A 14,299-nucleotide genomic window follows, 5' to 3' on the forward strand; every position below is an offset into this window, starting at 1 on the left:
TGTGAAATGACACGAAAATGCCTGGCGTGTAGTACAAGGTCCATAAATATGTATTTGTTGTTGATTGATATCCAGGATTACTCAAAGTCTGTATAGGACTCAACTAGAACAGCCAGTAGTATTGACACAAACCATTCTTCAGAAGGTTTTTTTTTAGAAACTGTCTCTAAGATGCCAAATAATGGGTGTGGCAGACAGTTTTGGTTTACTGCCCAGCATCCGTTTCCTAACCTTCATGGTAACAGTATCCTCAACTTTCCCTACTGGATGGTTTGTATAGGATTAACCTTACTCTCAAGCTCCACAGGTAAATTCTGAATGGCTTAAGCCAGTTAGCATCTTCCAAACATTTGAGCACAACGTTATTAATGGAAATGGCAAGGCACATGCATCCTCTCTACTGAACAAGGAAGCATGTCCCTAGAGAGTTGCTCACAATCATCTGCAACCTCAAAAATAACTAGCCTTAGGAAATAAACCAGGTCCTTGATGATCCTGTTTGGTGACTGAATCAGACTACCTAAAGTTCACGGTTTCTCTGAATTTATCAGTTACCTGAGTGTAAAAATTCCTTTGTTAACCAATTTTGAATTAGGTTATATGTCATTTCCAGCCCCAAACATCCCCATTTACACTCTGCCGATTGTGAAATGAAATTGAAACTGGTACTCAGGCTAAGATTTATTTTCTGAGTGACACAACTGAAAAAAAAATAACAAAGTCTCTGCCTAAATACTTTTAAATCCATGGGGTAGTCTCTGAAACCTTAGGATACCACCAGGAGGAACTAAAGTCCTTCTCATACCCTCTGGTGAATTATTTCTTCAACTATTACTTAGTAATAGATCTTAAATTGTTTCCAGCATGCAATTCTGGGAGTCTGAGACAGATTCCATTGCTCATAATGCACTAACCTGAATGTACTTCATTCACATCACTAACTTCCTTAAAAGAGTCCTCTATACATGTTACAACACTGTGAAGGTATAAATTAGGGTCACTCTTAAGTTACAGATCCATGGAAGGGAATTACTGGACACCCAAGGCTATTCCTGGAGGCATATATGACCCTGGGCTATTTGCAGTTAGGCTGAGGAAGAACTGGGGATGACTGCCATTTCCCTGGATATCTGACTTAGGTGCACAACTCCACAAGCAGAACCTCTTAAGAAGCACAGTCAGAGTCTCCTACATAACAAGAAAAAGGCAGGCCCCTGCGTTTTTGTAACAAAACCTTTCCCATGGAAACTTTTGGTTACTAAAGCATATGGTCCCATTTCCAGTGATTTACACAGAATATCTAAACTGTAGGAACCCAGTCTTGATTTGACTATCTCGTTCTTGCCAAAATCTTAGCTAAATGATACTGACACAAGAATTGACAGGTTAATAGAATTTCATTGATTTCACAGAATCAAAATCAAGTCTAAATAAAAATGGAGTGGGAGAGGGGCGCCTGGGTGGCTCAGCCAGTTAAGCGTCTGGCTTCAGCTCATGCTGTGATCTCACAGTTCATGAGTTTGAGCCCCACGTTGGGCCCTCCACTGACAGTGCAGAGCCTGGTTCAGATCCTCTCTCTGCCTGGCTCTCTGCCCCTCCCCTGCTCACTCACTCTCTCTCAAAAATAAATAAACATTTTTTAAAAATGGAGTGGGTGATAAAGCAGCATAATCCAAGAAGAAAAAATGGGGGGACTAGTCAAGTAATTTTGAGGTAATTCTTTACATGGCAAATGACTCATGATAGATCTTTAAACTATATACCAAAATAAATTCTAGATGAACCAAAAGAACAAATGTAAAAAACAAAACTTCAAAATGAATGTATAGATGAATAATTAATCTCTCAGTAAAGGACAACTTTTTAAATATAAAAGTAATGGAGGACTTTGCAAAAAAAAAAAAAAAGGACAAATTTGATTACCTAAAAATGTAACACCTTCGTATGCCAAAAAAAGATTTAAGGAAAATAACAGGTTGGTAAGAAAATTCTCAAAAAAGGAAATATCTTAATATATTTAATAGACAAATTGCTCTTAACAAAAGAAAACCTACCCATGCTCTAATAGAAATACAGGTACAAAATGGAAGGAAATTCACACAACAAACATAAATGACCCCAAAGTACACCTATCAGAATGGCTAAAATAAAAAAAAAAAAAATAGTGACAACATCAAATACTGGTGAGGGACCAGAGGTACCAGGTTATTCCCACATTTATGGCAGGAATATAAAATGTTACGACCACTTCAGAAACTGACAGCATCTCACAAAACTAAACATGAGCTAATCATACAACTCAGCAGTTGCACTCTTGGGCATTTAACCCAGAGAAGTCAAAATTCAAGTCCACATACAAACATGTAAAAGATTGTTCATAGCAGCATCATTCGTAACAGTCAAAACCTGGAAACAATCAAAATGTTCCTCAATAAATGACTGGTTAAGCAAACTATGGTACCTCCATCCCATGGAATACTACTCAGCAATAAAAAGGAACCAACTAGGGATTCATGAAAAAACCTAGATGGATCTCAGAGGGGTTCTGCTGACTGAAAAATGCTTATCTTAAAAGGTTCCAAGCTATAGGATTCCGTTGATATAACATTCTAAAATTAATAAAAGTATAAAAATGGAGAACAGATTAGTGGCTGCTCATTGTTAGGAATGGGAGTAGGTGGAGAGGTGTGGCTCTAAATGGCTAAAAACTGATGTGCCCATCAATTTAGACCAGCGGATGGATGATGGGGACATTTGGATTTGGACTTAGGAGAGAGAGGGTCTGCATAAACCTTGAATTTGAGCCACAGTCTCAAACTCACTTTTATCAGAAAGGCTCTGAAGCAGTATCTTGATTTTCTTTTTTTCAAAAAAAAATTAATGTTGATTTACTTTTAAGAGAAAGAGAGAGCAGAGGAGGGGCAGAGAGAGAGGGAGACACAGAATCCAAAGCAGGCTCCAGGTTCTGAGCTGTCCGCACAGAGCCTGATGCGAGGCTCTAACTCAAAAACCACGAGATCATGACCTGAGCTGAAGTTGGACGCTCAACCCAGGTGTCCCGGTATCTTGATTTTCTATTTGCACATTACTCCCTTTCTGTATGGCATCCTTGGGTGCTCCATAGGGAAGATGAAGGATTGGCAAGGCAGGATTTGGGTATTTTGGGTCCCATGTGAATCCTATCAAATATAATCCCAAATTCTACATTGCACCTCTACTATACTTAAAAACACATCAGATAAGTTCAAAGATATATGTACTGTATATGGTTGTTCATTCAGTATTAATCATGAGAATTAAAAATTAGAAAAATTAAATGCTATAAAGATAGTGGATAATTTAAGTAAGTGGGATATAATGGAACCATTACAAATAATATTTTTAAAGGACAGCTAACAAAACTGTAAAATCTTCAAAAATATATATATATAATTTAAAAATCAGAATAAAAGAAAATCAAGATGCAGTAAAATATCTATTTTTATTTATTCTGAGGTTAAAGTTATGAAAGTAAATCTATTTGCAAGTTGTAGCGTCTAGCAGCACACATCTATATTATAACTGTTAAATTACAATATATTTTTATAACATTTCAAAATGGCCCTACTAATTGGTGTTGTCCTCGCAAAATAGATGCTGTAACTTTTAATAATCATTTTTTCAATTGTATCTATTTATTAAATCCTTTATTACTGTGATCTAGATGTAGGTATTAGACTTTTAATCACAGCAATCTAGTTTTTTAGAGTTAAAGTTATTGATTGGTATTAATTTTAATTAGTTATGGAAATGAATTATTGCTTCTATAGAAACTGTTTGTGGCTCTATAGCTGGCTTGAAATCTTCCCAGTTCCTCTTTCCTCTTCTGAAATTAAAAAGAAACTACATCAAAGCTATATCAAAGATGATGCCTCATCACTTAATTTCTAAATCCTCAAAAAATTATACAAAGGAAAGTTCCTTCTAAATCTAATGTTTTGTGATTTTTCAGAAAAGAATGCCGGAAAAAAAAAATAAGAAAAATAATAACACGAGCAGGAACTTTAACCTACTTTCCATTGGTTACTGCCATGTATTTATATTTCATGTTTTTCCATTAACCTATAAAGCCTTTCCGAAACGATTCCCAGGGAGAATGCAGGAAACAGAAGTGGACAGAAAGCAAAACCTCTTGTAGTGGTTCTGAACATTAGACTGGATGGAGCTCCTGCCATACAGCACACCTGTTTGTGTCTTATAGGAAAGGTTAATGTATCTAGCTAGCATCACTGAAGATTTTGGTATTTATATTTCCAGATGGATTTAAGCATTAACTTTTCCACTGCCAATTTATATTTGCAGAAAGCCTTATTTTGTTACACATTCTTATACTCTTAAAAGGCTAATACTAAACCCAATTCAACTTTTTAGAATAGTCAGTTTCAACATTATGAACACGAACTCTGTCACACTGATGCACTCAGAGGTCAGGGAGCAGTGTATGACTATTCATTCCTATCGCAGATGGCCTCTGAACCATGTGCGTTTAGAGGTGTCTGCCTCTTTTCCTCAACGTTTGTAATCATATATCAGGGACAATTTTTGCCATCTTCGCTTCTACTCTTACATTGAGGTGGTCTTGCATGTCATGTCTGTAAAGGCGTCTCCTATCAGGCTGCCCGTGCCTAAGGTGACAATATAAATTGTTGCCCAAACCAGGATACTTTTCAGAGTGAAAAAGAGTGCTACTAATAATTAGGCAATAACAGCATGAATACATGAGGACTACCCCAGGCACACCGGCATGTATGGGCATCCCACTCATGCCCCACGTAGCCATCAAAGGCAAGCTCAAAGTCATAGGATTTGGCAGATACCTCCTGGCCAAAACTAGTTCCAGTGCTCATTTATCTTTCTGGATTCTCAATTTAATTCCCTTTCTCTCCTCTAAGGATTTTGCTTAATTTTCTAGCGAGTTCAGTTATGCAACATAAAATATGGGTTTTTAAAAATATTTTATCTAGTATTTGTAGTTGTTTTGCCACAGGAGGACAGGTCAGGGTATCATATCTCCAACTCAGCTATAAATAGAAATCCTGAAAGCCATTTTTAGTGTGTATAAACATACAAACATACAATAGAGAGCAATGCAATTAGAATATAAAAAATGTCTGGAAAGAAACATAAAATGTTAACAGCCACAAGTTATAGGAAGCAGGAATATGGGTGACTTGTGGGTTTTTTTCCTCAAAAATTTCTCTATTCCCCATGATTGACAGTGAATTTTGTTACTTTTATATAAAAGAGGAAAAAGCTGTAATAATTGATATTTGAGGCAATTAATATAATAAATGCTCTGTCGGTTGAGATTCAGTAAGCTCTCCTCTTATATAATCAGAAAGCTCTTTACCTCAACTATAGTAATTTACTTCCCTTTAAAAACACTTTATGTTATTCATAATTGCATTGCCCTCATTTCTTCATCGAAGATCAATATAAGAAACAATCACTTGAAGAAACTCTCAGAATGTCGTGCAAGACTATGATGGAAGGCACTACCCAATGTGGTGTTCAGTATCTTTATATATAAACGTTCATGTGACAAATGTCTCAGAGAAAGTTTACCATCTATCACAGTTTGGCATGGTTACTCTTTTCATCACTAATGGCCATACAATATACTTCTTTTTAAAAAATGTTTACTTTGAAAGAGAGAGAGTGAGAGCGAGCATGAGCGGGGGAGGGGCAGAGAGAGAGAGAGAGAGAGAGAGAGAGAGAGAGAATGCTAAGCAGGCATTTGCTTAGCAATGTGGGATTTGATCTCATGACCATGAGATCAAGACCTGAGCCAAGACCCAGAGTCAGACACATACACACTGAGCCACCCAGGCACCCTAAAATATACTTCTTTTCCCTGCGTTCAGTACCATCATCCTGTAAAGGGGGATAATAATCTACTTAGGAGGGTTGTTGTGAAAATTGCATGGCATAATGTATACAAAGCATCTACTATGATTTCTAGCACAATGTTATCAAAATGCTGTTTTTTTTATAAGGTCCTGCCACTTTTCTACATTAAAAACCAAATGTGGCCTTCAATTATATTAAATTGTCTTAGTTTTTTGTTTGTTTGTTTGTTTTTCCCTTGTTTTCACTGCATCCAAGTCCTTTCTTATATGACCACATTCTTTTGGAAAGTAGGTAAATATAAACAGTCCACAGAAATTGAGTGTTTTATAAAAGGGTTAATGCATCATTTTACTACCACTAGAGGGCTCATTTATCTTTCAAAAATACCACGGATTCATTTAACATCATTTACTAGTTAAGCAAATATTTGCTTAACACCTACGTGCAAGACACTTCTAGACACTGGGGATAGAGCAACGATTAAAGTAGACAAAGGACCTGAGTTCATGCTGGCCATTTTTGTGTATATGTTTGTAGAGAAGGTATGACAGTACGGAGACAGACCATAAACAAGACAGTTATAGATGTAACATACAATTTGAATAAATATGCAGGATAATGCAACTTAAAATGACTAGGTGGCTGTTTAAGCAGAGTATGAGGGTTATGGAGATGACATTTGAACTAACCACACCTAACATATTTTCCTAGTGTCAGAAATATTTCTAAGCACTTCACCTGCATTAATTCATTCAGTCATAACATCCCTACAAAGTAAGTATTATCATTGTCTACGTTTTACACATGAGGAAGCTGAGGGACCAAGAAATTAAGTAACTTAACAAACATAGGAGGTAGAGAGAACATTCGACTGTAAATATTTTGACTCCAAAGCCTATAATGCAAAAAAGCAGGGGATTGGCATAATAAGGAATATTAAATTCCAAAACCCTGAAGTGACTTCGATAGAAATAAGCCAGCAGAAGCAGTAACATTGATGCGTCAGAAGAAAAAGGATATACCAGGAGGAGTGACATCCTTATGAAAGTGACAATTAACTGTTTGGAGGAAAGGCCACTGTGCATTGGTGCTTGTGAGCTCTGTGACCAAGAACAGTCATCAGGACCTAGAGCTTACAGCTGGAGGCCACAACAAGGAGCAGGCCTGTAGGCTAGAGAGACCCCTGCATGTGTGTGTGTGTGTGTGTGTGTGTGTGTGTGTGTGTGTGTTATCACCTAGGGTAAATCACACTTGAGAAAAGAAAGTTTGCCAAGAAACCTCTCTAAATTTCTCCCTCCCCAAAACTGTTAAGATTTCAAACACAGAAAAATAAAACAAAGAAACAAATGGCAAGGTTTGAAAACCCAAAACAGCGTGGGTGGGAACTCAAGCTAATTACTAACATTCACCCTAGGTGCCTCTCTCATTTAGAGCTGTGATCATGTGTCTGTATGCCTTATGAGAGCAGAGATTTTTTTTTGTCTTGTCAACTATTGTATCCATAGCACAAATAGCTGTGCCTGGCCTGTTCAATAAATATTTGTCAGAGATACATTTTGATTCAGAGATGATGACTTCATCTATGATTATCCCTTTTCAAGCTGAAAGTAAATTCAGGAAATAAAGTTGGAAGTTGGAGCCCTATACAGACTCTGTCACTGTTCTGTTCACATTCTTTGAGATCCCTTTACCATTCTCATGCACCTGGACTCCTGCTGGGGTTTAACTTCCAAAAGCCAGCACCTCTGTTGGTACAGGCTTTTTGATGGAAGATTTCCATTACTCACAGGCAGCCCATGACAGATGGATTCAGGTATAAACACCCTTACTCCCTCACCTGTGAGTGAAACAGTTCCCAAGATGTGATCTATGTTATCTATAGGACCGTTCTCTAGGACTGACTCAGTCTCAACCTTGAAGAACTTTGCTTGATACAGAACTTTGCTTGACCTTCTTCCATTCCCGATTCCAATCCCCTCTTTCTACTAGTTTATCCAGGGAGTATTTCCTAATAAGTCATTTTAACACAAATCCTCATCTCATATTCTACTTTGGGGGACTAGGATTAAAATAATCTCCCGAAATTTATCTTGTCCACACATCAAATTTAAAAGGTGACATGTTTGTGACAGACACTCTCCAGAGCAGACTGCAGCAAGGAAGACTTCACTGAGCCTAGATCGAATATTTTGGCCATATCAGACATTTCTGTAAAACTCCTTAAAGTTATACAGATCATTAATTTTTAGACCCAAACTAGATAGAGAAAATAGAAGGAAAACAAAATGACTATAGAGAACTCTGAAAGTACCAGTTTTGCATGTAGATGGTACTTATTATGTCAGTTTAAATTTACGTCTTCATAGACTGGAAACCAAAAAAATCCTAGAAGAGAGCATAGGCAGTAATTTCTCTGACATCAGTCATAACAACATTTTTCTAGATATGTCTCCTGAGGCAAGGGAAATAAAAGCAAAAATAAACTACTGGGAACTACACCAAAACTTCTGCACAGCGCAGGAAACAACCAACAAAACTAAAAGACAACCGACAGAATGGGAGAAGATATTTGCAAATGACATATAAGATAAAGGGTTAGTAGCCACAATATATAAAGAACTTATACACCTTAACACCAAAAAACGATACTCCAATTAAAATTTTTTTTAATGGGCAGAAGACATGAACAGACATTTCTCCAAAGAAGACATACAGACAGACATGAAAAGATGCTCAACATCATTCATTATCAGGAAAATGGAAATCAAAGCCACATGAGATATCACCTTACACTGGTCACAATGGATAAAATCAACAACACAAGAAACAAGTGCTGGCGAGGATGTCAAGAAAAAAGAACCCTCATGTACTGTTGGTGGATATGCAAACTGGGGCAGCTACTATGGCAAACAGTATGGAGGTTTCTCAAAAATTATCAAATGATCCAGTAATCACACTACTGGTATTTAACCAAAGAATACAAAAACACTAATTCAAAAAGCTACATGCACCCTTATGTTTATAGCAGCATTGTTTATAATAGCCAAATTATGGAAATAGCCCAAGTGTCCACTGATAGATGAATGGATAAAGAAGATGTGGTATGTGTGTGTGTGTGTGTGTGTGTGTGTGTGTGTGTGTATATATATATATATAATGAAATATTATTCAGCCATAAAATGAATGAATGAAATCTCACCATTTGCAACAACATGGATGGATCTAGAGAAAAGTTAGTCAGAGAAAGACAAATACCATGATTTCACTCATATATGGAATTTGAGAAATGAAACAAATGAGCAAAGAGAGAGAGAGAAACAAACCAAGAAACAGACTCAACTGTAGAGAACACACTGATGGTTACCAGAGGGGAGGTGGGTGAAGGGATGGGTGAAATAAGTAAAGGGGATTAAGATACGCTTATCTTGATGAGCACTAAATAACATGCAGAATTGTTCAATTTGTATATTATAGACCTGAAACTGATATAACAACATATATTAACTATACTGCAATTAAAATAAAGTTTAAAAATTTATGTCTCCATAATGACGCTCACTATACACAGTTATACCCCCTAGATGACTGCAAAGCACCATATACACAAAATTCCAATTTCTCTATGTTCCCACCAACACTTATTGTTGTCTCTTTTTTATTACAGTCATCCTACTGTGTGTAAAGTGGTATCTCACTATGGTTTTCATTTGAATCTCTCTATTGACTAATTATATTTTCTTGGTATATTTTATGTACCGGTTGGCAATTTGTATAACTTCTTTGGAGAAATGTACATTCTAATCCTTCATCCATATTTTAATTGAATTGTCTTCTTTTTATGGTATCGTAAGTGTTCTTTATATGCTCTAGATATCAGTCTCTTATTAAATAGATGATTTTCAAATATTTTCTCCCATTCTGTGAGTTTACACTCCCTTCATGGTATCATTTATAGCAAAAAGTTTTTAATGTTGATATACCCCAATTTATCTGTTTTTCCCTTTGGTCATTTATGTTTTTGTGTCACATCTAAGTAACCATTGCCTAATCCAAGGTCAAGAAGATTTATACCTATATATTCTTCTAAGCCTGTTACATTTAAGTAAATAAGCCATTGTGAGTTAATTTCAACGTAAGGTATAAGAAAGGATGCAATTTCATTCTTTTCATTGTAGACAGCCAGTTGTTGCACTACCATGTGTTAAAAAAGACGATGCTTTCTCTATTGTATTGTCTTAGCACCTTTCGAAAATCAGTTGACCATAAGTATATGGGTCTATGTCTAGACTCTGAACTCTGTTCCAAGATGGACATGTCTATACTTTTACCAGTACCACACTGTCTTGAATATTGTAGCTATGTAATAAGTTTTGGGGTTTTTTCCCAACTTTTTATTTATATTCCAGTTAGTTAACATACAGCGTAATATTAGTATAATGTGTACAATTCTGTGATTCGTAACTTACATACAACATCCAGTATGCATCACAAGTGCCCTCCTTAATAACTATCACCTATTTAACCCATCCCCTCGCCTACCTCCCCTCCAGTAACCACCAGTTTATTCTCTATAGTTAAGAATCTGTTTCATGGTTTGCCTCTCTTTTTTCCCCCCTTATGGTCATATGTTTTGTTTCTTAAATTCCACATATGAGTAAAATCATATGATATTTGTCTTTCTCTGACTGACTTATTTTGCTTAGCACAATACTCTCTAGCTCCATTCGCATTGTTATATAGATATAAAACTAATGAACAAAAGGGGAAAAAAAGAGACAACCCCCCCCAAAACAAACAGACTCTGAACTATGAGAACAGATTGTTATATACACATATATCTTCTTCATTCACCAGTCGATGGATATTTGGGTTCTTTCCATAATTTGGCTATTGTTGATAATGCTGCCAAAGGCATCGGGGTGCATGTGTACCTTTGAATTAGTATTTCTGTATCCTTTCAGTAACACCTAGTAGGGCAACTGCTGGATTATAGGGTAGTTATATTTTTAACTTTCTGAGGAATCTCCATACTGTTTTTCAGAGTGGCTGCACCAGTTTGCATCCCTAGCAACAGTGAAAGAGGGTTCCTCTTTCTCTGCATCCTTGCCAACACCTGTTGTTTCCTGAGTTGTTAATTTTAGCCATTCTGATAGGTGTGAGGTGGTATCTCATCATGGTTTTAATTTGTACTTCCCTGATGATCAGTGATGTTGAGTATCTCTTCATGTGTCTATTAGACATCCATATGTTTTCTTTGGAAAAATGTCTATCCATGTCTTCTGCCCATTTTTAAATGGATTGTTTTTTGGGTGTTGAGTTTTATATGTTCTTTATACATTTTGGATACTAACCTTTATCAGATTTGTCATTTGCAAATATCTTCTCTCATTTCATAGGTAGCCTTTAAGTACTGTTGATTGTTTCCTTTACTGCGCAGAACTTTTTATTTTGATGAAGTTCAAACAGTTTATTGTGCTTTCGTTTATCTTGCCTCAGGAGACATATCTAGTAAGAAGTTACTACAGCCAGTATCAAAGAGTTTACTGCCTGTTTTCTCCTCTACGATTTTGAAGGTTTCCTGTCTCACATTTAGGTCTTTAGTCCATTGGGAATTTATTTTTGTATATAATGTAAGAAAGTAGTCCATATTGCTGCCCAGTTTTCCCAACACCATTTGTTGAAGAGACTATTTTTTTCCATTGGATATTCCTTCCTGCTTTGTTGAAGATTAATTGACCATATAGTTGTGGTTTATTTCTAGGTTTTCCGTTCTGTTCCACTGATCTATGTTTCCGTTTTTGTGCCAGTACCGTACTGTCTGATCACTACAGCTTTGTATTATGACTATAGGTCTGGGATTGTGATGCCTCCAGCTTTGTCTTTCTTTTTCAAGAATGCTTTGGCTATTTGGGGTCTTTTGTGGTCCCATACCAATTTTACGATTGTTTGTTCTAGCTCTGTGAAAACTGCTGGTGGTATTTTGATAGGGATTTGCATTAAATGTGTAGATTGCTTTGGGTAATATGAACATTTTAACAATACTTTTTATTCCAATCCATGAACACAGAATGTTTTTTTCCCATTCCTTTGCACCATCAATTTCTTTCGTCAGAGTTTTATAGTTTTTCAGAGCGCAGATCTTTTATCTCTTTGGTTAGGTTTGTTCGTAGGTATCTTACGGTTTTGGTGCAACTGTAAATGGGATTGATCCCTTGATTTCTCTTTCTTCTGCTTCATTATTGGTGTATAAAAATGCAACAGATTTCTGTATGTTGGTTTTGTATCCTGTAACTTTACTTAATTTGTGTATAAGTTCTAGCAATTTTTTGGTGGAATCTTTTGGATTTTCTATACAGAGTGTCATGTCATTTGCAAATAGTGAAAGCTTGACTACTTCCTTGCCAATTTGGATGCCTTTTATTTCTTTTTGTTGTCTGGTTCCTGTGGCTAGGACTTCCAGTACTATTCTGAACAACAGTGGTGAGAGTGAACATCCTTATCATGTTCTTGACCATGAGAAAAGCTCTGAGTATTTCCCCACTGAAGATTATATTAGCTGTGGGATTTTCATAGATAGCCTTTACTATGTTGAGGTATTATCCCTCTCAACCTACTTTGTTGTGGGCTTTTATCATGAATCGATGTTGTACTTTGTCAAATGATTTTTCTGCATCTACTGAAAGGATCATATGGTTCTTATCCTTTCTTTTATTAACATGGAGTATCAAGTTGATTGATTTGTGAAGAATGAACCACTCTTGCAGCTCAGGAATAAACCCCACTTGATTTGCTGAGTGATTCTTTTAATGTACCATTGGATTTGATTTACTAGTATTTTACTTTTTTAATGTTTGTTTATTGATTTATTTTGAGAGAGAGAACACAAGCAGGGGAGGGGCACAGAGAGAGAGAGAGAGAGAATCCCAAGTAGGTTCCGTGCTGTCAGTGCAGAGCCCAATGCAGGACTCCATCCCACAAACCATGAGATCATGACCTGAGCTGAAATAGAGAGTCGGACACTCAATTGACTGAGCCTCCCCAGATTTACTAGTATTTTACTGAGAATGTTTGCATCCATGCTCATCAGGGATACTGGCCTGTAATTCTCTATTGTACTGGAGTTTGTCTGGTTTTGATATCAGGGTAATGCTGGCATCATAGAATGAATTTGAAAGTTTTCCTTCCATTTCTATTTTGGAATAGTTTGAAAAGACTAGGTATTTACTCTCCTTTGAGTGTTTGGTAGAATTTGCCTGGGAAGTCATATGTTTCTAGACATTTGTTTGTTGGGAGATTTTATTTTGGGGGGGGGGAGATTTTTGATTATTGATTCAATTTCTTTGCTGATTATCAGTTGTTGAAGTTTTCTACTTCTTCCTGTTTCAGTTTTGGTAGTTAATGTTCCCAGGAATTTATCCATTTCTTCCAGGTTGTCTAATTTGTTGGCATATAACTTTTCATAATATTCTAACTGCTTGTATTTCTGTGATTTTGGTTGCTATTTCTCCTCTCATGTTTGTGATTTTATATATTTGAGTCCTTTCTCTTTTCTGTTTGATAAGTCTAGTGAGGAGTTTATCAATTTTATTAAATTTTTTCAAAGAACCAGCTCCTGGTTTCAATGATCTGTTCTATTTTTTTAACTTTCTACATCATTTATTTCTCTTGTAATCTTTTTAAATTTTTTTTAAGAAAAGTTCTGATGTTTACTTTTGAGAGAGAGACAGACAGAGCATGAGTGGGGGAGGGGCAGAGAGAGAGGGAGACACAGAATACCAAGTAGGCTCCAGGCTCTGAGCTGTCAGCACAGAGCCCAATGTGGGGCTCGAATCCACAAACAGTGAGATCATGACCTAAGCTGAAGTCAGATGCTCAACCAACTGAGCCACTCAGGCACCTCTCTCCTCTAATCTTTAATATTTCCCTTCTTTTCCTAGCTTTAGGATTTCATTTTTTTCTTTTTCTCGCTCCTTTAGGTGTAGGGTTAGGTTGTTTGAGATTTTTCTCGCTTCTTGAGGTAGGTATGTATTGCTAAAAATGCCCCTCTTAGGACTGTTTTTGCTGCACCCCAGAGGTTTTGGACCATTGCATTTTCATATTCATCTGTTTCAATGTCTTTTTTTTTATTTCTTCTTTGATTTCTTGGATGACCCATTCATTCTTTAGTAGCATGTTGTTTAACCTCCAGGTATCTGTGATCTTTCCAAATCTTTTCTTGTGGTTGATTTCAACCTGAGAGTAATGGGTTTGAAGATGTCATACAGTGTCCAGAGCCTCACGCTTCAGGGAGTGTCTCTGGTGCATGCTGTGTGCACTCCACTGCTGTGTTTTGGCTGCTCTATCCTTGAGGCCAGTAGTCTGCAGAGGCTCTAATTGCCTGCAGTGGGGAGCGTTTGGACCTTGGCCAGAG

This window comes from Leopardus geoffroyi, chromosome X (genome assembly GCF_018350155.1).
Source record: "Leopardus geoffroyi isolate Oge1 chromosome X, O.geoffroyi_Oge1_pat1.0, whole genome shotgun sequence".
Classification (NCBI taxonomy): Eukaryota; Metazoa; Chordata; class Mammalia; order Carnivora; family Felidae; genus Leopardus; species Leopardus geoffroyi.